At 40.3% G+C, this 19,060-nt stretch overlaps 1 protein-coding gene and 1 non-coding gene across 8 annotated transcripts in view; one reads left to right on the forward strand and one right to left on the reverse strand.

Annotated features, from left to right (window-relative positions):
• Positions 1-19,060, reverse strand: part of PRKN (parkin RBR E3 ubiquitin protein ligase) — a 1,534,725-nt gene that overhangs the window by 52,028 nt on the left and 1,463,637 nt on the right. The gene's annotated exons all lie outside the window — the stretch shown is intronic.
• Positions 6,145-6,216, forward strand: TRNAG-CCC (transfer RNA glycine (anticodon CCC)). The gene has a single exon. It is a non-coding gene; the product is annotated as a tRNA-Gly (tRNA).

Below are 19,060 nucleotides of genomic sequence, written 5' to 3' on the forward strand. Positions count from 1 at the left end.
ACGCGGGATAATCGTGATAACCATCTCCTATGGCCACTGTGAAAATCAAGTGAGGCACTAATTCCACTTCCTGTCTCTTGGAATGCTTCCTCTTGAAGCTCGGCCATTAGGTCAGGAGGACACCAGAGCAGCCCATGGACATGCCCCGAGGAACCAAGAGGAGACAAGGCTCCCGGCCAGCTGCCCTGGATGAGGTTGTTTTTTCTGGAGGTACCAGGTTGAACCCAGGACTCGTACATAGGAAGCAGGTGCTACAACTGCTCCCCAGTGAGAGTTGTTTTTTTCATTGGTATGTGTTGTTTTTAGGACTTACTGGGGATTGAACCTGGGACCTCGTTCATGGAAAGTGGGCACTGAGCCCTTTGAGCTACATCTGCGTCCCCCTGGCTGAGAGTTTAGCAGACAACTAGCACCAACTTGCCAGCCACGTGAGTGAACCACATCAAAAGAAGCTGATCCCACAAGCTGTCTCCACAGCACTCAGCCCAAATTGCAGGTTCATGGACAAAATGAAAACAAAACAGTAAGTTTTGGGGTGCTTTTTCTGTAGCAAGAGATGACTGATAAAGCAATGGCACAGTGTCTGGAAGACTCCAAGGATTTGAGTTGAAACTCCTTGAAACTTCTCAAATGAACATTCTAGAGCATGAGCCAAGAATTAAGCCTTGTTTTGCTTGACTGCTTTGAAATGAGAAACAAAACTGAACACAGACAAGATACAGGTAAAGCATCCTTACTCCCAAATATTAATTTCTTTTCCAGCTTCATACCTTCTTTCTTCAAAAAGAGCAGTCCTTAGAACACACTTTTCCCCTTCATATTGTCTTCACCATGTGAATGAATTTCCCTCCTTCTCTATGTCCATTTTTTTGTTTTAAAAATTCATTCGAAAATTATTTTAACCTTGAAACATAACAAACAAAAAAGGAAAGAATTTTATAAGGAAATGATCTCTGCCTCAGAGACATGCCACAATCTATTTCAGAGCCATCGCCTTCTGAGCTCTTTTCACAGTGAAAGGGTCGAATCCCAATTTTGCAGGATATAAAATTTTATTTAAAGGGCTCAGGTTGGTAGGGAGGGGAGCAGGTCAGAAAACACAAATCACCACCGCCACCGCCAGGTTTTAGCTTCTGACAATTTAATTTTCCTTAAACAGAAAGCTAATCCAATGAAGACTGAGTGAATTGGGTTCTAGGGTTTCTTCTTTTTTTTTTTTTCAATGTCTCTGCTAATCTTTAGAGTTTGCCTCAGACACATCATTTTGCTCTTGTGCTATGTTAAAAAAAAGGGGGCCTGTAGGGTTCAATCAGGGAGAAGAACTAGATATGTGATTTCATCCCTCTGCTTTCGATGGAAGCAAGTCTGATCTCGTGGTGTGACAGAGAAAACCCTTCACGTCTTATTAGCGAGTGGATGAGATAGAAAATCAGTTTCACGGTCGAGGGATACCCTGGAGGTTGATCAGTTTGTCAGAATAAATAGGCCTTTTCTGACACAAATACATAACAGGAAAGAAAGTACATATAAAAATTAAAGCCTCCCTATTTCAGGAGGGCCAAAGCTAGAGGAATGGCCTGCTGATGATTTAACATCAATGCACTAGTTATTTTGCTTCTATTCAGGGAGAATAATTTAAATTTAGATATATTATGAAGTGAGTCCTTCCCAGTAAAACAATGTGAATGTCTCGTATAAAGATGGGGAGCTATCTAAAAGATCTGATTTGATCTCTGAAATGTTTAGGTGTTAATTAAACTATCCAGAACTCTAGACTCTCAATGAAGTGCTCATACAAATTCTTAGGGCTTCAGTTCTCAAACTGTGTACCAAGGTACCCTGGGGTGCTGCAACAAATTGGCTGGGGTGCAGTAGGATGTTTTTAAATTTTGAGGAAAAAACAGTGATACTCAGCATCTGTTGGACACTGTGCAAATTCCTCACCAAGACAGTGTTAATGTGTATTGATATTAAATCTTTGCAAATCTCGGCTGTGGTAAGAAATAGGGGCATGTGAAACCAATTTCAAACATAAAATGTGGTTATTTAACAATAAAATAAAACTACTTTTTCTTTCAATTTATGGGCATTATTGTTTCAAATGACTACGAAATTGTTAAGGCGTTAATTCTCAGGCAATCATTTAGAACTAAATATTTAACAAATGGAATTAATAGATACTTTTTGGCCTAGAGGCACCATGAAAGAATTGCTGAGTTGGTGAACAGACAAACTGGCTTAGGCAGATATAAACCTCCTTCTTTTATTAACTTTTTTTTTTAAATTAGAGAAGTCGTATGTTTACAGAAAAATCATATAAAAATACAGCTTTTCCTTATACCCCTCTATTGCTGGCACTTTGCATTAGTGTGGTACCTCTGTTACAAATGATGAAAGAATATTAAAATAGTACTATTGACTATCATCCACAGTTTATATTAGGTGTATACCACCCTATTATAACACCTTGTATTAGTGTTGTACATTTATAATTCACGAAAGAACATTTTATATTTGTACTGTTAACTCTAGCTATTGTCTACAATAGGGTTCACTGTGTTATACAGTCCTATGCTTTATCTTTTAAATTTTATTCTAGTAACATATATGACCTGAAGTTTCCCCTTTTAACCACATTCACATATATAACTCAGTGCTGTTAATTACACTCATGACAATGTGCTACCATCTTCACCATTCATTTTTAAACCTTTACAACTAACTTAAATAGAAATTCTGTACAAGTTAAGCATTCAACTGTCCAATTCTTCATCCCTAATCTCTATCCCCTGGTAACCTAAATTCTAGATTCTAACTATGAGTTCACTTATTGTAATTAGTTCATATCTGTGAGATCATACAGTATTTGTCCTTTTGTGTCTGGCTTATTTCACTCAACATAATGTCCTCAAGGTTCATCCATATTGTCCATGCATCAGGATTTCATTCCTTTTTACAGTCTAATAAGATTCCATGACATATGTCCATATACCACATCGTGCTGGTCCATTCGTTGGTTGATGGACACTTGGACAAACCTCCTTCTTGAGATAAGGTTTGGGGCCAGATCACAAGCACTTTCAGTGGACAAGTTTTTCCAAAGAGAGTTTGCCAGGGGAGAAGATAGTCCTGGCTCCAACATTTTCACATGATCTCTTTCGACTTGCATCCCTTGTATCTACAACGTACAGATCATTCTTTAAGTAATGATGGAGAAAGCTGCAATTTACCCAGGGACTTGCTATTAATCAGCTGTGGTCCCACATGTGCTGGAGCCCACTTAGTACGTATAAGCCAGCTCTAAGCCTTAGTAGTGATACTAACGGAACGGAACAGGCTGCTTTCTGGGTACAAAGGATATTTTCCCTGGATATCTTCTCTTGAGATAGATCTGACAAATGCCGTTCATTTCTGTAGTTTTCTTAAGAATTTTTTGAAGCCTTTTAAAAATTATAAAAGGTAATACATATTTCTTCTTTAGGTTCTCTAAACTCCGCATTCTTATTAGATTTGATCAGAAAGGAACATATGTTAGTCAGTGTCATGTGCCAACTTGGTTAAGCTCTAGTCCCCAGGTAGTCAAACGCTGATCTTGGTGCTGATGTGAAGGTGTTTTGTCAATGTGATTCAAGTCTATAATGAGTGTACTTTAAGTAAGGAAGATGATCCCATAATCTGAGTGGGCCTGATTCCATCAGCTGAAAGGCCTTCAGAGCAGAACTGAGGCATCTCTGAAGAATAAATTCTGGCTGTGGGCTTCGGCCTCTGCCTGGGCAGGCTGGTTCTGGCCTGCACCTCCTGGAGACCTGCCCTGTGGATTTCTGATGGACCTCGGCTGTCTCCAGTTCTCTAGTGTTCCTTGCAATAAATCTCTCAAGATATATCTTCTACTGGTTCTGTTTCTCTGGCGAACTCTGGAGAAACAGCCTCTATGGAAAAACATTTCACTAGGGCAGTTTCTTTCCTGGCTTCTGCAAAAGCACTGACATAAACAGCAACTATGTGAACTTTCTGTGTTACTTTTCAAGCTTGTTTGTTTGTTTGAGCTACCAGAGCCAGGAAATGAACCTTGGACCTTTTATGTGGGAAGCTGGTGCTCAACCACTGAGCTTTACCAGCTCCCTCTTCTCATGTTTTTTTAATCCCAAATACCCACATTTGAAGTCAATGTCAGGGAAAAAGTTCACCATTCCCAATAATGTGATTGCTTCTTTTTATTTGACCATGAAGATGGTAACCCAATACATTTTTCTCTTTGGGTTAGTGCCTCAGAGTTTGGCACCAAACTTCTCAGTTATACAAAGCAACTCATCTTAAGTCCCTAACACAAGGTAAAAATTTGAAGGAAAAAAACCCAAAAAGCTATTTAATGGAGGCTCAACTCAATAAGACAATTTTGTTATTACTTAAACAGCCAAACTGTTGTTAACATTCAAGTCACCTTTTTGCCTTGCAATGAATATGTGTTGTGTGTTTCTTTTAGGATGAGTAAAATCTTGAACCTGGGTGACATATAAAAGAACAGCATATTGTAACACACGAAATCATGTAGTAGATCTGTATGTTCTTAACATTTTAAAAATCAAGTATAGTTCATTTAGTGTTTAAAAGTAAAGGCTATGCTGAGACCTGGAGTCAGGGGCCCTTCTCTGTCATTTACTGTCTGAGTGAGCTTAACATCTCTCTGCTTTAGCTTTTGAATATGTAAAGAAGGAATAAGAACATTGATTGATGGATTAAATGCAATAATGAATATTTAACACAGTTTCTGGCACATAGCAAACACCATAAATACATGACAACGAAACCAATTGTCATGTACGATGTTTTATAAGCAATAAAATGCTATAGAAAATAAGGTGATAGTAAAGCACCTTGTTCAATAAAGTAATTCCCAGTTTGGGTGAAAGTCCTGGGTGAAGCTGAGTACCTCCCAGGAAAAGCTGAGTGTGTAAGCTACCCATAACTACGGGACTGTTGTATAGAAAGGGATGTTGGTTCCGCTCTGCTCTTGGATACACAGTTATCACTGTCAATCCCTTCAGAAATCCAATGTCACCATGTAGCTAAATGAACTGCCTATCAGCTTAATCATCCCCTAGTCCGTCAGTAGAATAGTCACTGGATTGGTGTTTGCATTTGATTTCCCATCAGTACACACAAACTCAGAGTGGACACATTCAAAAGGAGAGGTATGTCTATTTTCTCTTTGGAGGCAGGAAAAGGAATCAAACGAACAGTTTCCAATGTAATTGGGGCGTTCAAGTGGCTGCTGATCAATATCGTTGTGATCCACTCAGTACCTTTAATGACCCTTGAAATAAGGTTTTGGTCCTTAAAGTTGAATGATTTCTCTATAAAAGCCCAAATTTCTTTGTGCCTGTTTTCTGTCACGACAGCCCCTCGTACGAAAGCGCTGTATGTGGTGCCATTTATTTTTCTTCTGCAGATCTGACGTTTTGTGTTAAAAAAAAAGTGGAGAGAATCAAAGGTCATCTCAGGACCCCATACCTCTTAAGAACGATGTACAAGGGAGACCCCGAAAGAATGAAGTGCACGTTTGCACTTCTCTGGGAATAGATGTGCTAGTTTCCTTTAGATCTGTGACTCTCCAGGAGATGGCAGCAGTGATTTGTAAGATTCAGCCTCAGCGAGTGAAAACAGTGCATCAAAGTGTAAGGCTCCCCGTGGGGTGACTGGCCAGTGATACACGCAAAACTCACTCTGACAAGACAGTGCAACAGAACGGAAGTGACGTTAGATTATAATACACTAAAACCCAATTTCGAAAAGAAGAAAGTGGGGTTATTTCCTTTCAAGTACACATCTTAAAATCACAGAATCGCATGATGGGAAGCGAGCTTAAACTGTGTTGTGCTCTAAGGGCGAACTGGCAAAGACCATCTTTCAGATGCCATCTCCAAGTGGAGAAAAAGAAATAATTTTAGGAAACCGACTACAGCTCAGTTGCTGAATTCCTTTGAATTTTTCAAAGTCTATACCAATCACCAAGGATGCTTTAAAAAGCGCTGCCTAGATTCTCACAAAATATTGCGATGTTGAATACCCCAAATTATTTTTCTTTTAGTTTTGTTACTTCAAAAAGGCCCTTACGTTTCTTGGTTTAAATATCATTTGAGGGGAGTGGGTGTAGCTCAGTGGTTGAGCGCCTGCTTCCCATGTATGAGGTCCTGGGTTCAATCCCCAGTACCTGCTGGAAAAAAAGTAATTATTACTCAAGGAGCTCTTATAAGAACTCTGAAAATTCCCCTTTTAGACACCATGATCTTATCAAGGACCCATTCAATCTTTTGGTTTGTGCAGTCTTAATTTATATACCCAATATGCATGCTATCTAGTAGAAGTCTTTATTAATATCTGTCTCAGAACCAGGAAACTATCAGAGAAGATAAGCACACACAATGAAGGGACAACATCTATTCAGCTTAATAAATGCTTTGGATAGTGGTGGTAATACCACCAGTGGAGGGAATTGGACTAATTCATTCATGTCTTTCTTTTTTTTAAAGACTTATTTTATTTCTTGTTTGTGCTCACTGCCTGCTCTCTGTGTCTGTTCATTGTGTGCTTGTCTTTTTAGGAGGTTCTGGAAACAGAAACCGGGACCTCCCATGTGGGAGAGAGCCACCCAATGACTTGAGACACCCGCTCTGCCTCCATTCATCCTTAAGACCAATGGTATTTAAAATTATTTTCTACTTCAAAAGAGTCCTGGTTTTGCTAAATTAAAAAATTTCATTTTGACCATTTATACGTTCTATTCTTCAACAACTTTATTGAGATATAATTCACATTGTCATGGTTTTTAAAAAAACAGTCTGTTTTTGGAATGGATAACAGATGCACATAGGCAGAAAAGATACACAGTGAAAAAATGTCCCCCTACCCCCTCTGTCAGTTACAAAGTTTCCCAGAGACAATCACTGTCACCGGTCGGTATGTCTCATTCCAGAAATATTTTATGTATTCAATTATATATATATACTTATAAAATACTATTATATTGCATTATATATTATACTATATATTCTGTACCTCACTTTTTCATTTAATGGATCATACAAACCATCCTGTATCAGTACAATTGAACTGCTGGATTCTCGTTTTTTTTTTTTTTTCATGTTTCAATACAAAGTATTTATTGAAATTATGAACAAGGCAGAAGAGACTACAGGAATTAAACAATCACATTTGAAATAATGAATATAATCTTTATAAAATAAAAATGCCTGAAATTTAACTCAGTTGAGAGAAGAAAGGGAAAATTACATTAGAGAGAGCAGAAGGGTACAACATAATAATTGGGCACCATTGAGAAAAATATATCAATAAAACCAAACAAAAACCAAACAAATTTTTAATAACTAATCCAAATGAAGGCATGAGGAAAAGTAAAAATTAAGATACAGAAATAAGCCCAAGTATATCAGTAACTATAAAAGAAGTAAAATTTCCTGTTAAAAGACAAAGATGCTACACCAATTTTTAAAAACCCAGCGACAAGTCATTTGTAAGAGAAGACAAAGTCGTGTAGACACAGAAAGTTTGCACATGAAGGGAAGGAAAAAAGATATACCAGGCAAATACAAACCAAAAGAAAACTGGAATTGCATTATAAATATTGTATAAAATAGACTTTGAGACAAAACATTATTACATCTAAGAAAGATAACTGCCTAATAATTAATGGTTCAATACAACAGTCCAGTTGATAGATGTTCCTCAATTCATTTAACTGGCCCCCTACCAATGCACATTTAGATCCTTCCCAATATTTTGTCATTATGAACAAAGCCGCCGGGAAGGACCTTCTCCATCACTGGTCCTTCTGCACCTGTGAAAGGAAATCTGCAGGACACATTTCTAGAAGTGGGACAGCTGGGACAAAGGGTATGTGGCTTTTTCCAACGTTGATGGATATTGTGAACTCTCTTAGCAGCGAGGAGCATGATTCCTCGCATCTCCCCAACACACTGGGTTACATCAGTGACCACGGTTCGGAAATGACATCAGAGGAATCGCAAATAAATCTCAGTGCTTTTGCTAAGATCTTCTTTATACACTTTGTGTTACCAGGCAGGCTTCTTTCTGGCCAGAGGGACTCAGAACCGCTTCTGGGTCTTGCCCGTATGACTCTGGTGCTGGCTTATCTTCTCCCAGGTCCACATGCTGTGACCAGGCACAGCTGTGCACAGAGCCTGTGTCTTCTCATTCCTACTGGCCTGAATTTACCTGCAGAAAGACCTTAAGTGAATTTCAGCTTAGAGGCTTAAAATACTGACAGTCAACAAATTGGAGGTCTCGGTTAGAGAGAAGGGAAAGAGATAAGAGCAGCGGACCTTTAACTCCGAGCAGAAGCAGCTCTCAGCATCCCTTGCTGGGTGTCACTTACGGCAGGGGCCAAGGAACGCTGGAGGAGCTGTGACAGATGTGATTTATGGCACCGATCCTCTCTTCCTAATCCCCCCACTTCCTGTCTTACTCTCTTTGCTGTAACCATTTTAAAGAACAATTCCTGTGGTGCCGGTCCTTATTGTCTGAATTCCCCCACTCTGTCTTTGCTTGGTGGCCTCTCTTGGTTCCCAGGGCTCAAGCGGGATTGGTGGCCACTTGGGACCCTCGTAGGTAAGTGCTTATAACGCTCATGCCCCCAATAGTCATGCAAACAAACTTCTCGGTGGGTGAATTTCAGTTGCACGCTGAAAATTCCCTTTAACATCTTGCCAAGCCTGCCCAGGTTTGCTCTAAAACCAGCATTTCCCAGACCCGACGGAGCAGTTGGCGCCTTCCAGGAATCCAGCCCCGGTCGCAGAGTATCAAATTCAACACCGCTCTCCAATAACGCCATTCATTAGTGGACCTGCTCAAATATTGCCATTAATTAGTGCGCATGTTTGAATGTGGCCATTCATTAGTAAAATGCGCAGCATATGTCTTCCATAATTTTTAACTGGTCTCTAATCCTCGCGACCTTATCGTTTACAATCTGTAGCAAGGCACTAGACTCTGTAAAAATGATTGCATTATGCCAGTAAAAATGTGAAATCCACGCCATATGGCGATTTCAGTCCAATTCGTCCCGCAGGTCTGTGGCCATCCTTATGTTCTCGAAGACAGCAGGGGGAGAGGAAATGCTTCCCCTGAACACCTGGGCCCCACAGGGTGGGCCTTGGAAGTGGACCCAGGACTTCAGCCCTGTTGGGGGCACCTCCACTGGCACATCTCAGAGACCCTTGCCTTCTGTGGTTTGCAGCTCGTCATTGATCAGTCAATCAAAATTCCATTTTCAACCTTTATTGTGTGCTGAGGTCTGTCACAGGAGCTTTGGGAATATCCCTGTTCCTGACTCTCTCCCCCAAAATCCAGGCCCAAAGGGTCATGATATTTTTCTCCCAAGCACCATCTCTTTCTTATGCATATTTCTATTTAAGTGTTCGTTCCTCTAAGTGAGACTCTTTGCACCTGTCTCTTCTTCTGAGTGGATCTTTTTTTATTTTTTTTAAACACTTATTTTTATGTATTTCTCCCTGTCCCCCTTGTTGTTTCTCACTTACTGTGTCTGTCTTTCTTGTTTCTTTAGCTGGATCTGGGAGCCAAACCTGGGACCTCTGATGTGGAAGGGGGGTACCTAATTTCTCGAGCTCCTCCACTCCCTGCTTTGTTGTGTTTCTCACTCTGTTTCTCCTCCCCATGTTTCTTGTTGCGTCAGCTTGCTGCACCTGCCTGTCATGTCAGCTTGCTCTCTTCTGTAGGAGACACCAGAAACCCCTGCTCCTTGCTTTTGCTGTGTCTCTCGTGATGTTTTTAATTTTTTTTCTTTGTGTGTCTCTCATGGCAGCTTGCCGCACCTGCCCATCAGGCCAGCTCACTGTCTTCTTTAGGAGGCACCAGGATCCAAACCAGTGACCTCCCATGTGGTAGGCAGGAGCCCAGTTGCCTGAGCCATATCTGCCTCCCTGAATGGATCTTATTCTAACTAAATTCTCATAAGGATACAATGAAATGCAATTCTTCTAAACTGTATCTTATTCATCTTTGTCTCCCCTATATCCATTCTGGCACATAGTATATGATTAATGTCTGTCTGTTGAATGCCAGGAGCCCACCGCAAGGAGTTTACAATTTGGTTGGCAAGGCAATGCTTATGAAAAACCAAACAGCTGCCGATCAATATACTACTGTAGGTCAAATTGTACAGTTCAGGATGCAGGGCTGCAGAAATTCATAGAACAGAGACCTGAGTGGGTTGAAGTCAGTGGGAAATGGCAGGTAGAAACTGCCATTTGCTCTATTCCCTTTTGCATTTTCTTTGGCAAGCACTTAGTTCTAACATTAGGGCTAATCTATTACCTCTTTGCTAATAACATTTCAAAATTTCTCCCCCAAGCCTGACCTCTCTCCTAAACTGCAGGCTACCTATTGCCTATTTCCACTGGGATATATTGCTGCCACTCCAGACGGAAGTCTAAACCCATGTGGCTATTGTGGAATTCGTGACAGAAAGAATACTGGGATAAAAGAGCAGAAAGTCAGAGATGTCACTTAGTGGACCAGAGTTAGGAATAAAGAAGGAAGGGAGTCCCCTGCCCTTTCTTGACCAGCCCTGCTCACCTACTTGGCGAGTTCTTCCTAGAGCCACCCTCTCCTCTTTCAAACAGAGAACACCTGCTCTGCACAATCTCCCAGAATGCAACCCCATGCCTCTTGGTTGCAGCTAGGGACCTCTGCTGCATTCTCAAAAAACACTATGCACATGCTGATCAGACAGAGGCCCAAATGGGGAGACAGCTCTGTGGGAGGTTGTGGGGTTCAGGTCGAGGCACTGGAAGCTCACCCGCGGTCAGGCTGGACCTCAGCACTGTGTGTCCCCAGGAGGCGTGGAAAGCCTCAAGCACCCACTGCACGGATCATTAGAGCCAGGCAAAGGGAGGTGGAGAGAAAACACTCACTTTACAAAAATCAATTTTAGATACTGGGCCTGCGTTACTAATCAAACCCAGCTAGACCAGACTCAGAAAGTGTAACTCTGCAATATTTCTGTGTGTCTGATTTTGTAATTCACTGGCAAAAAGGGTACAGTCTAGAACAGTGCTGTCCAATAGAAGCAAAGAGGGAGGCACAGCTGTAATTTTAAATGGTCTAGGAGCCCCTTTAAAACAGTGAAAAGGAACAGGTGAAATTAACCAAACTGTTTTACTTTACCCAATATACCAAAAATAGTCCCACTCCAGCATGTAATCAAGTTATTAAGGAGTTACCCTACATTCTTAAATTTTTTTTTACTATGTCTTCCAAGTCCGATGACTATTTTTCACTTAAAGTGCATCTCCATTTCAAACTCGCCACATTCCAAGCACTCAGTAGCCATATGTGGCCTAGAAGATCATGCAAATGTCACTTAAGGTACCAAAACCAAGCAGAACTCCTTTAGTATTTCATTAGTAACTTGATGGCAGTAAGGATGAGGGACAAAGAGAAAAAAAGAAAATCCAGAGTTTTTAACAGAAGGAAATTCGCACATTTTTTTCTTTCCTGAATAAAGGATGCGCCGTTTATTTTTAGCTTTTGGAAGCATCATGTGGATTTCTGCTTTGTGCTGTGATGGGGCAAAGAAGTAGAGAGTACAGAAAATAAGGCAAATGAAAGAAAATGAGATGTGATGGCTAAAGGGAGGGTGGATGCATTTTCTTGCCACACACTGTGAGTTATTTGTTAAAAGAGAGCCAGGAAATCAGAGCTGTCCCACGGTATCTCTAACTTTCACCATGTTTCTAGCTGTCTGATTTACCTGCTCGCTTACTTTGTCAAATCTTGTACCCAGGATAGATAGCGTCCAGACTATTAATCATGGAATCCAGCTTGACCAAAGTGTTCTGAAAACAATATCTGTTTCTGATGTCCGCCACACCATCCCTTGCTTAAATTATAGGATGAACTTAATGCCATGTTGTTGAAATCTGCACTTGCTAGTCATATTAGTTTTGACCCAGAATTATTGTGGCCTTTTAATTTAATAGCCAACCACAGTGTTTGGGTTAAAAGCATTTGCTTTAAAAAAATTTTTTTTTTATTAGACTGGCCACTTTTTATTTATTTTTAATTTTTTTTTTACACTTTAAAAATTAAAGTTAATAGATCACAAAGAACATTACATTAAAAAACATAAAAAACATAAGAGGATCCCATATACCCCACTCCCCACTCCCCACCCCATCATTTTTGTAAATTGTATTTTTTTGAAGACATATACATCACAAAAAATATGTTACATTAAAAAATAAAGAGGTTCCTGTATACCCCCCACTCCGTCATCCCACTCCTCCCACACCAATAACCTCCCCCATCATTGTGGCACACTCATCGCACTCAGTGAACACATTTTGGAGCACATAGATAATAGTTTACCCTGTCGTTCACACTCTCCCCCAGTACATTCAGTGGGTTATGGCAGGATATATGAAGTCCAACATCTGACTCTGCAATATAAGTTAACTATAGATTTGCCATATGACCCAGTGATTCCAGTGCTGGGTATATATATACCCAGAAGAACTGAAGGCATTTGCTTTTGAAGTGTGAAGTATCAAGCTGGAATTCTTGTCAGGAGGCTCAGTCTTGCATGATTTTAGCAAGAGGGGCTTTCATTCCTGGCCATTAGGATAAATCCTGAAGAAATGAGGTAAAAGCCCCCATTCTCTGAAGAACCGGCGGCACTTCAGCGTTGAAGAATTCATTTTGAAGGTTAGAATCAGGATTTGGACTTCATCCTTGAAGTCAGACACCTAGCAATGACCAGGAACTGAAATAAACCTCAGAAACTCCTTGACTCCTACCCACATGGATGGCACCATTTTGAAATTTTCATAGGAACTTGGCAATGAGTTTTCTGTGGCCAGGCATTCCTCTGTCTAAAGTTCTACTCAACCTCGGGTGTTTTGAACCTCTGTCCTAATTATTATTAATGAATATTCCAGGTCAAAGAGGGAGAAAAGAGCCATCCAGGGTCTGTGGTTTCTTCACATCCCCTTAAGCTTCTCTTTCTGTTGGGTACACTCTAGGTGGTTCCCAGTGTGGAGAAGTTGATAAGATGAGAGGATTTCCCACCGTTTCCTCTCCTGACAATTAGCTCTGCCCTGGCTAGCAGACAACGGTTAAAGCTCTGAACACTTAGAGACGCTTTCCACTGAGACCTTCACAGACAAGCCTGTCCATCAAGGCCTGCCTGGAAGACATGTGCCGGCGTAAGATAACACGTGCCCGCCGGGTGAAGCCAAATACAGTCAGTGACCTGAAAAATGTTATCACTCAGCATGCTCCCACCTTGCTGCGTCTTCCTAAAATACAAGGGGAAACCCAGACCCTCTCCCCTGCCTAAGTGATTTCCCCTTCCAGTTTTCTTGCTTTGTGAAAGAAAGGGAAGGCAAGCCAATTAAGTGGCAGCCAAAGGGCCAGGACCCCCAGTTGATAACAGGCGGATTAAGAGTGAGTGAAATGGAATTTCACATACATTGCCTCTTTCCGGAGGCATGTCACAAGACGCAACCATGAAGCCAAATAGCCACAAAATAGACACGGTCAGCTGTTCATTTAGCGGGGCCCTTCCCTCCTGCTTGGTTTAATTGCTCAGAATGTTAGGGCTCAAAGGCCCTTACGGGGTGTCTGGCTTTATAACTTGATGGTGGAAGAGTTCCCTTTTTCTTCTGACATTCTTACTAATGTTGGGATATACCATTATTCTCTTTAAAAAGCAAAACAAAACCACTGCCCAATGATTTGAATCACGCTGACCACAAATAGGTATCTAGTGAATACTTTTAGGACTAATTGTAGTGATCTAACACCTAACGTTGAAATCCTATTTCTGTGACCAGAACCAACGTTTTTTTCTTTTGACAAAACATAGTTTAATCTCAAAGATACCAGGTTCTAGTTTTAAATCCATGGTCTGAAATACTCATGTTTAACAATATGCATCATGCATATGCAAATAGGCATATAGTCATGGAATTATTGGTATAGTTTCTAGAAGTTTTACTTAAGTATAATATTAAAGCTTAAGTTATGTCTCGCATTTACACTACTACATTTTAGCTATTTTTTTGCTATTTCTAATTGCAATTCTTTTTTAAAAATATATATATTTTTAAAGGGAACTTAGATTACATGAATGTTACACACACAAAAACAGGGATTCCCATATGCCCTGCTCCCTAGCCCTCCACACTTTCCCACATCAGCAACATCCTTCATCAGTGTCGTATATTTTCCACAATTGATGAATACATCTTGGAGCACTGCCACCAAGTGCTGATTATAGTTTACATTGTAGTTTACACTCTTTCCCACACATTTTTGCAAGTTATTACATCATATACAATGGCCTATATCTGTCATTGCAATGTCATTCAGGATAGTTCCGGAATCCTAAAAATGCTCCCAAACTACACCTATTTTTCCCTCTTCCTCCCCTCAGAACGTCCAGTGGCCACTGCCTCCATCATAAAACTTTTTCCATTGCTAGGATCCCAACAAGTCTCCAGGGACTTGTTGTAGACTTGTCTACTCTAGTCCATCGTCCATTCCCCAGTCCTGAGGATTCTGGGATGGTGATGCCCACCCCACCTCTAATTGAGAGGGGGCTTCGATCCCATGGGGCAGATGGGTGGGACTTTCTTGCTTGCAGTTGCAGACTCTCTGTTCCTGAAATGTAGAACCAACTTTTCAAAAGGCTAATAGCTCAGAAACGAACCTTTATTACTATCTTTTGGAGGAATGGCAAAATGCTGATTGGGTGAGTTGCTATTTTGAATCAAATCATTCCTTCACCCCACAAGCCTTTAGGGTGAGGTGTCTATGTGCTGGGCAGTGCTGTAACAGGGCCCGGAGCCCAGGGTAGGGAGGCCGTCTTCCAGTCTCTGCAAGGCTCACTTAGGGAGAGAGCCACATCCTCGGGAGCTATCCTTTCCCCCTGGTCCTTCTTTGCCCAGCAAACTCCTAAGAGTGATACTTTGATTCCTAATCCAGAAATCCTTTGGGCAAGCTTCCCTCTTCCACAGGCTCCAACAGCCCTGTACTTACTGGATCCTAATTCCCATCACCCTGCCATGTGCATTTTCTCATCCAGGAATTTAGCAGTTTCAGCCCTGTGTTCCTGGTGCCACTATAGATACTTGGCGTGGCATAAGTGCTTAATACAGGTTTATTTTTTAATTTAGGATGTATGGAGGATTGATCCCAGGTCCTCGTACGTACAATGCTCAACCACTGAGCTACACCTGCTCTCCGATATGGGTTTTATTTTAAAGGAGGGAATAAAGGAAACAGACACTCAGACAACGAGCAAAGTGCCCTGCCAGAGTTTGAAGCAGCACCAGGGCAGGGAGTGGTCTGCTCTCTTAGGGCAGTTTAACCAAATTTCACAGCCCTGGTGACACTTTGGGTCTTGAAGCATAAATAAGATTAAACTAAATGAGACCAGACAGTCCTAAAAATTGAGCAAATACTGTGAACCTAGTGATAGCTTGAAATACTTTCCTGTGCCAGTGATACCAATGGCATCAACAGGTCCAACTGAATTAAGATTCACTAAAAATGTATCAGGACTTCCCCGCTAGTAACGGTATATTTATATGTTCAGAAAGACTTTTCTGTAGGAAAATGTATCACAGTGTATATCACTCACTGCACAGTGACACGAGTTGAAGAGAAATATTCTTTTCTGGAAAGGCTCTGCATCTAAGGATGGAAATGCTTATTACAAATAAGTCACTGAAATCCAGCAGACAGCCACGCCTTCCCCTTTATTGCTATAGAGAACCTGACACCCTCTTTCAACTCAGCAGCAACATACTTCTGGAAAACTTATTAAGAGAGCAAGTCTGTAAATACTGGCATGGATTTCCAGCAGAAAAGCATAATGCCCTTTGGAGTCTTTTAAAAAAAACCAGGATTAATTATCCTTTGACTGGCATGGTCTAGCACAGGCTTCTTATTTTTTATTTTCATTGAAGGCAGGAAGATTGACTTGATAAAATTGCTTCCTACCATCTCCTCCAGCTCCATGTTTCCTTAACCTAAGTACTGATTTATGCCCCTATATAGCTCACAGGCCTCTATGACAGAGGAACAAATTCCATAGTGACAAACAGGCTTTGTCACACCATGACAAGATTTACCATAGGACTTGGGGGAAACAAAGTCATTAATTGTTGCTTGTAGCCATCTACACTACTTTTTCAAGACCGCTGCTAATTTGCGTCAGCTGCAGTGGCTGTCAGGTTTTTAGAATTGGGTACACCATCATCTGGTGGATTTCCAAAGATGAATGGAAACCAAGGCACTGTGAGAAGTCAACTCCAGACAACTGTCAGTTTCCAAATTTCATACTTTGGTGGGCCATTGGAGAAGTAGCCATGTGGTATAAGGAGAAAGTCCATACCTGCTGCTTTCAATGTGGCAGCTGAAATAGTGGATTTTGGCTTCAGTGAGGTTTGAAAAATATGCCTGACTTTGCTAAGAGTTAGTCTCAAGACTCTAAAATAAAAAGCATATCTGGTACAGATTCTGCATTGGGAATAAATTCACTAACTAGAGAAGATAATAAATTACCCTCATGACCTCCAGGTATTTTTTCCCCCTACATCTACTTGTCACCTGATTTGACATAATTCCTGCATTTATAATGGAATCTTCCCACCTTGTATCTAGTTTTTTCATTTTTTTTTTTAATTAAAGTTTTAGTTTAAAGCTCTCTGGAGGGATACTGATACAGTTTAGCTATTTCTCTCATACCCTTTCAAACATAAACTGGGTTGCTTCCAAGTTCTTTTGGAGTGACATATCAGGGTAGGGTACACAAATCTTTTAAGTGCATACATCATGGTGACTTGATAGGAACTTCTGCCTGAGTTCCTTTGAATTATGTCTGAAGTAATGCTCTATTAATACCAGTAACGATATTGGGAGCAATGCCTTATATATCATGACAAAGTGGCTTCTTAGACCGTGTTTAGCCCAAAAAGAATGTGTTTTAGGCTGACTGCAATAATGTGACATTCATTAAGCAATTTCTAAACTCCCTTTCTCCCCAGTAATTTCCATTCCACTCAGGCACAGTGGATTCCTCTCTCCTTGTGTTCAGAGATCAGCAAACAGTTCAAATGTACATACAACTTGTTTCTTTCCATCTGTGCTCCATCCTGAGTCATGCTTAATGATATTACCAGAGTCTGGAATTTGCAAATCTACAATCATTTTTCAGATGATGAATTACAATGTCTACACAATCCCACCATCACTTGAAAAACTTAGAAAAATCATACAGCACTGAAGAATGGATTGGCACCGGTATTACGAGGTGAGGACAAATCTTCTAACTGACTTTGTAACGTCATGCTAATGTCAGTATTGGAAGGAGGACAACTAGCAGTTTAGGACCAATGGTTATTTTTACTGAAATGGAACTTTAGAGAAATGCATTCTTTTTCTCATCCTCTAAAACTCCAGTTCACCAAATGATGTTCACATCAAAGCCAGTACAATATTGAGTGTGCTATGCTTGTCATTAAAATTTCTTTGTATTTTAAAAAAATATGGTTTCACATTTAGACTGAGAGTTACAATCAACTTGGAAAACAAAAAAAATCCTACCAAAATTACTATACTTTCTGAGGAAAATGCCAATTGTAATTATAGTGAACCATAAACATAGAAATACACTGACAAGAAAAACAAGAAATAACACTGCATGTCATTTGGCAGATGCTGGGCAAGCCCACACCTTCTGCTGGTGGGGAGACTGTGCTGTACAATTGTTTTCTGGGAGGCGATTTAACAATATGGGGATGCTTTAATTCTAACGTGACATTCATTGTGAAAAAACACCATCAGTTTAATAGTCGCTTAACAAAATAAGGAAAAAAACCCCACACTACTATAGTGAACACAGACATGGATTTAAAACATTACCCCAATTTCAGAAATGTTCAAGTATATAAAAATGTGCTTCACAGAACTGAGGAAATGTTTTGTATCCAAAGCCTTAATAATATGCACATACTCTGACCCTCTAATGTGCTCTTGTAGGAAGCTTCTGCAGAGAAAAATCTGGAATACAGCAAAAATGAAGCCGTAAGGAAATTTATCACCATTGTAGAAGATAACTTTAGAAATTACCTACAAATGTAAATAAATGATGGCATGGCCTCCTAAATGCAATGCTGTGTCACCATTAAAATGGCTTTAGAGGACTGCAGAGATGCCACATATTATTAAGAGGGGAAATCTGGCAATAAAGCATCACATTGGCACAAACTAATTTTTGTTAAATATATCTGCATCTACATCTACGCCTGTGTAAACAGTTTCCAGAAAGCTTTACAGCAATGAGTCAAAAAAATCCCCCATCAAGCTATGTGGAATTATGGTTGCTTTCTATTATGATCCTTCTTATTTGTCTACAATTTTCTGATATTTCTGTAATGAGCATGTGCTTCTTTTGTAATAATAAAATAAATCTTTCATTTTCATTTAACAGAAGTGTTTTGGATGGGTCTGTAGGCTGTGCTGTAACACTGCTGATGGCCTCGGATGGCCAGTGATGTTGCAGATGGATGCATACCGAATGCAGGAAGAACCTGAAGAAAAAAAATAGAGTTGTGTGACAGCTGTTAGCAAAAATATTTGGAGGTGGGAGCAGGTGCAGCTCAGTGGTATGAGACCTGCTTCTCATATACGAGGTCCCAGGTTCAATCCCTGGGACCCCTTAAAAAAAATAACAGGATTTCCTCATACTCACATGAAATCATTCATGGATCTTAAAAGAGAACCCAGAGGGGCTACTTCACAGTGCCTCTTCCCATTGCTTTATTAAAATAAAATATTAGGAAATGGCTAAAGAAATCTTACCCAACAGGAGGTTGACTTTCCATTTGCATATTATCCTAAACAAGAATTTACAAATACACAGCAAATTGGCAGTTACTGAATTGAGGAAGTCATTTTTTTCAAACACCACATTTGTATGGTTGGGAATATTCTT

The sequence above is a fragment of the Dasypus novemcinctus genome, chromosome 28 (genome assembly GCF_030445035.2).
Source record: "Dasypus novemcinctus isolate mDasNov1 chromosome 28, mDasNov1.1.hap2, whole genome shotgun sequence".
In the NCBI taxonomy this organism is placed as follows: domain Eukaryota; kingdom Metazoa; phylum Chordata; class Mammalia; order Cingulata; family Dasypodidae; genus Dasypus; species Dasypus novemcinctus.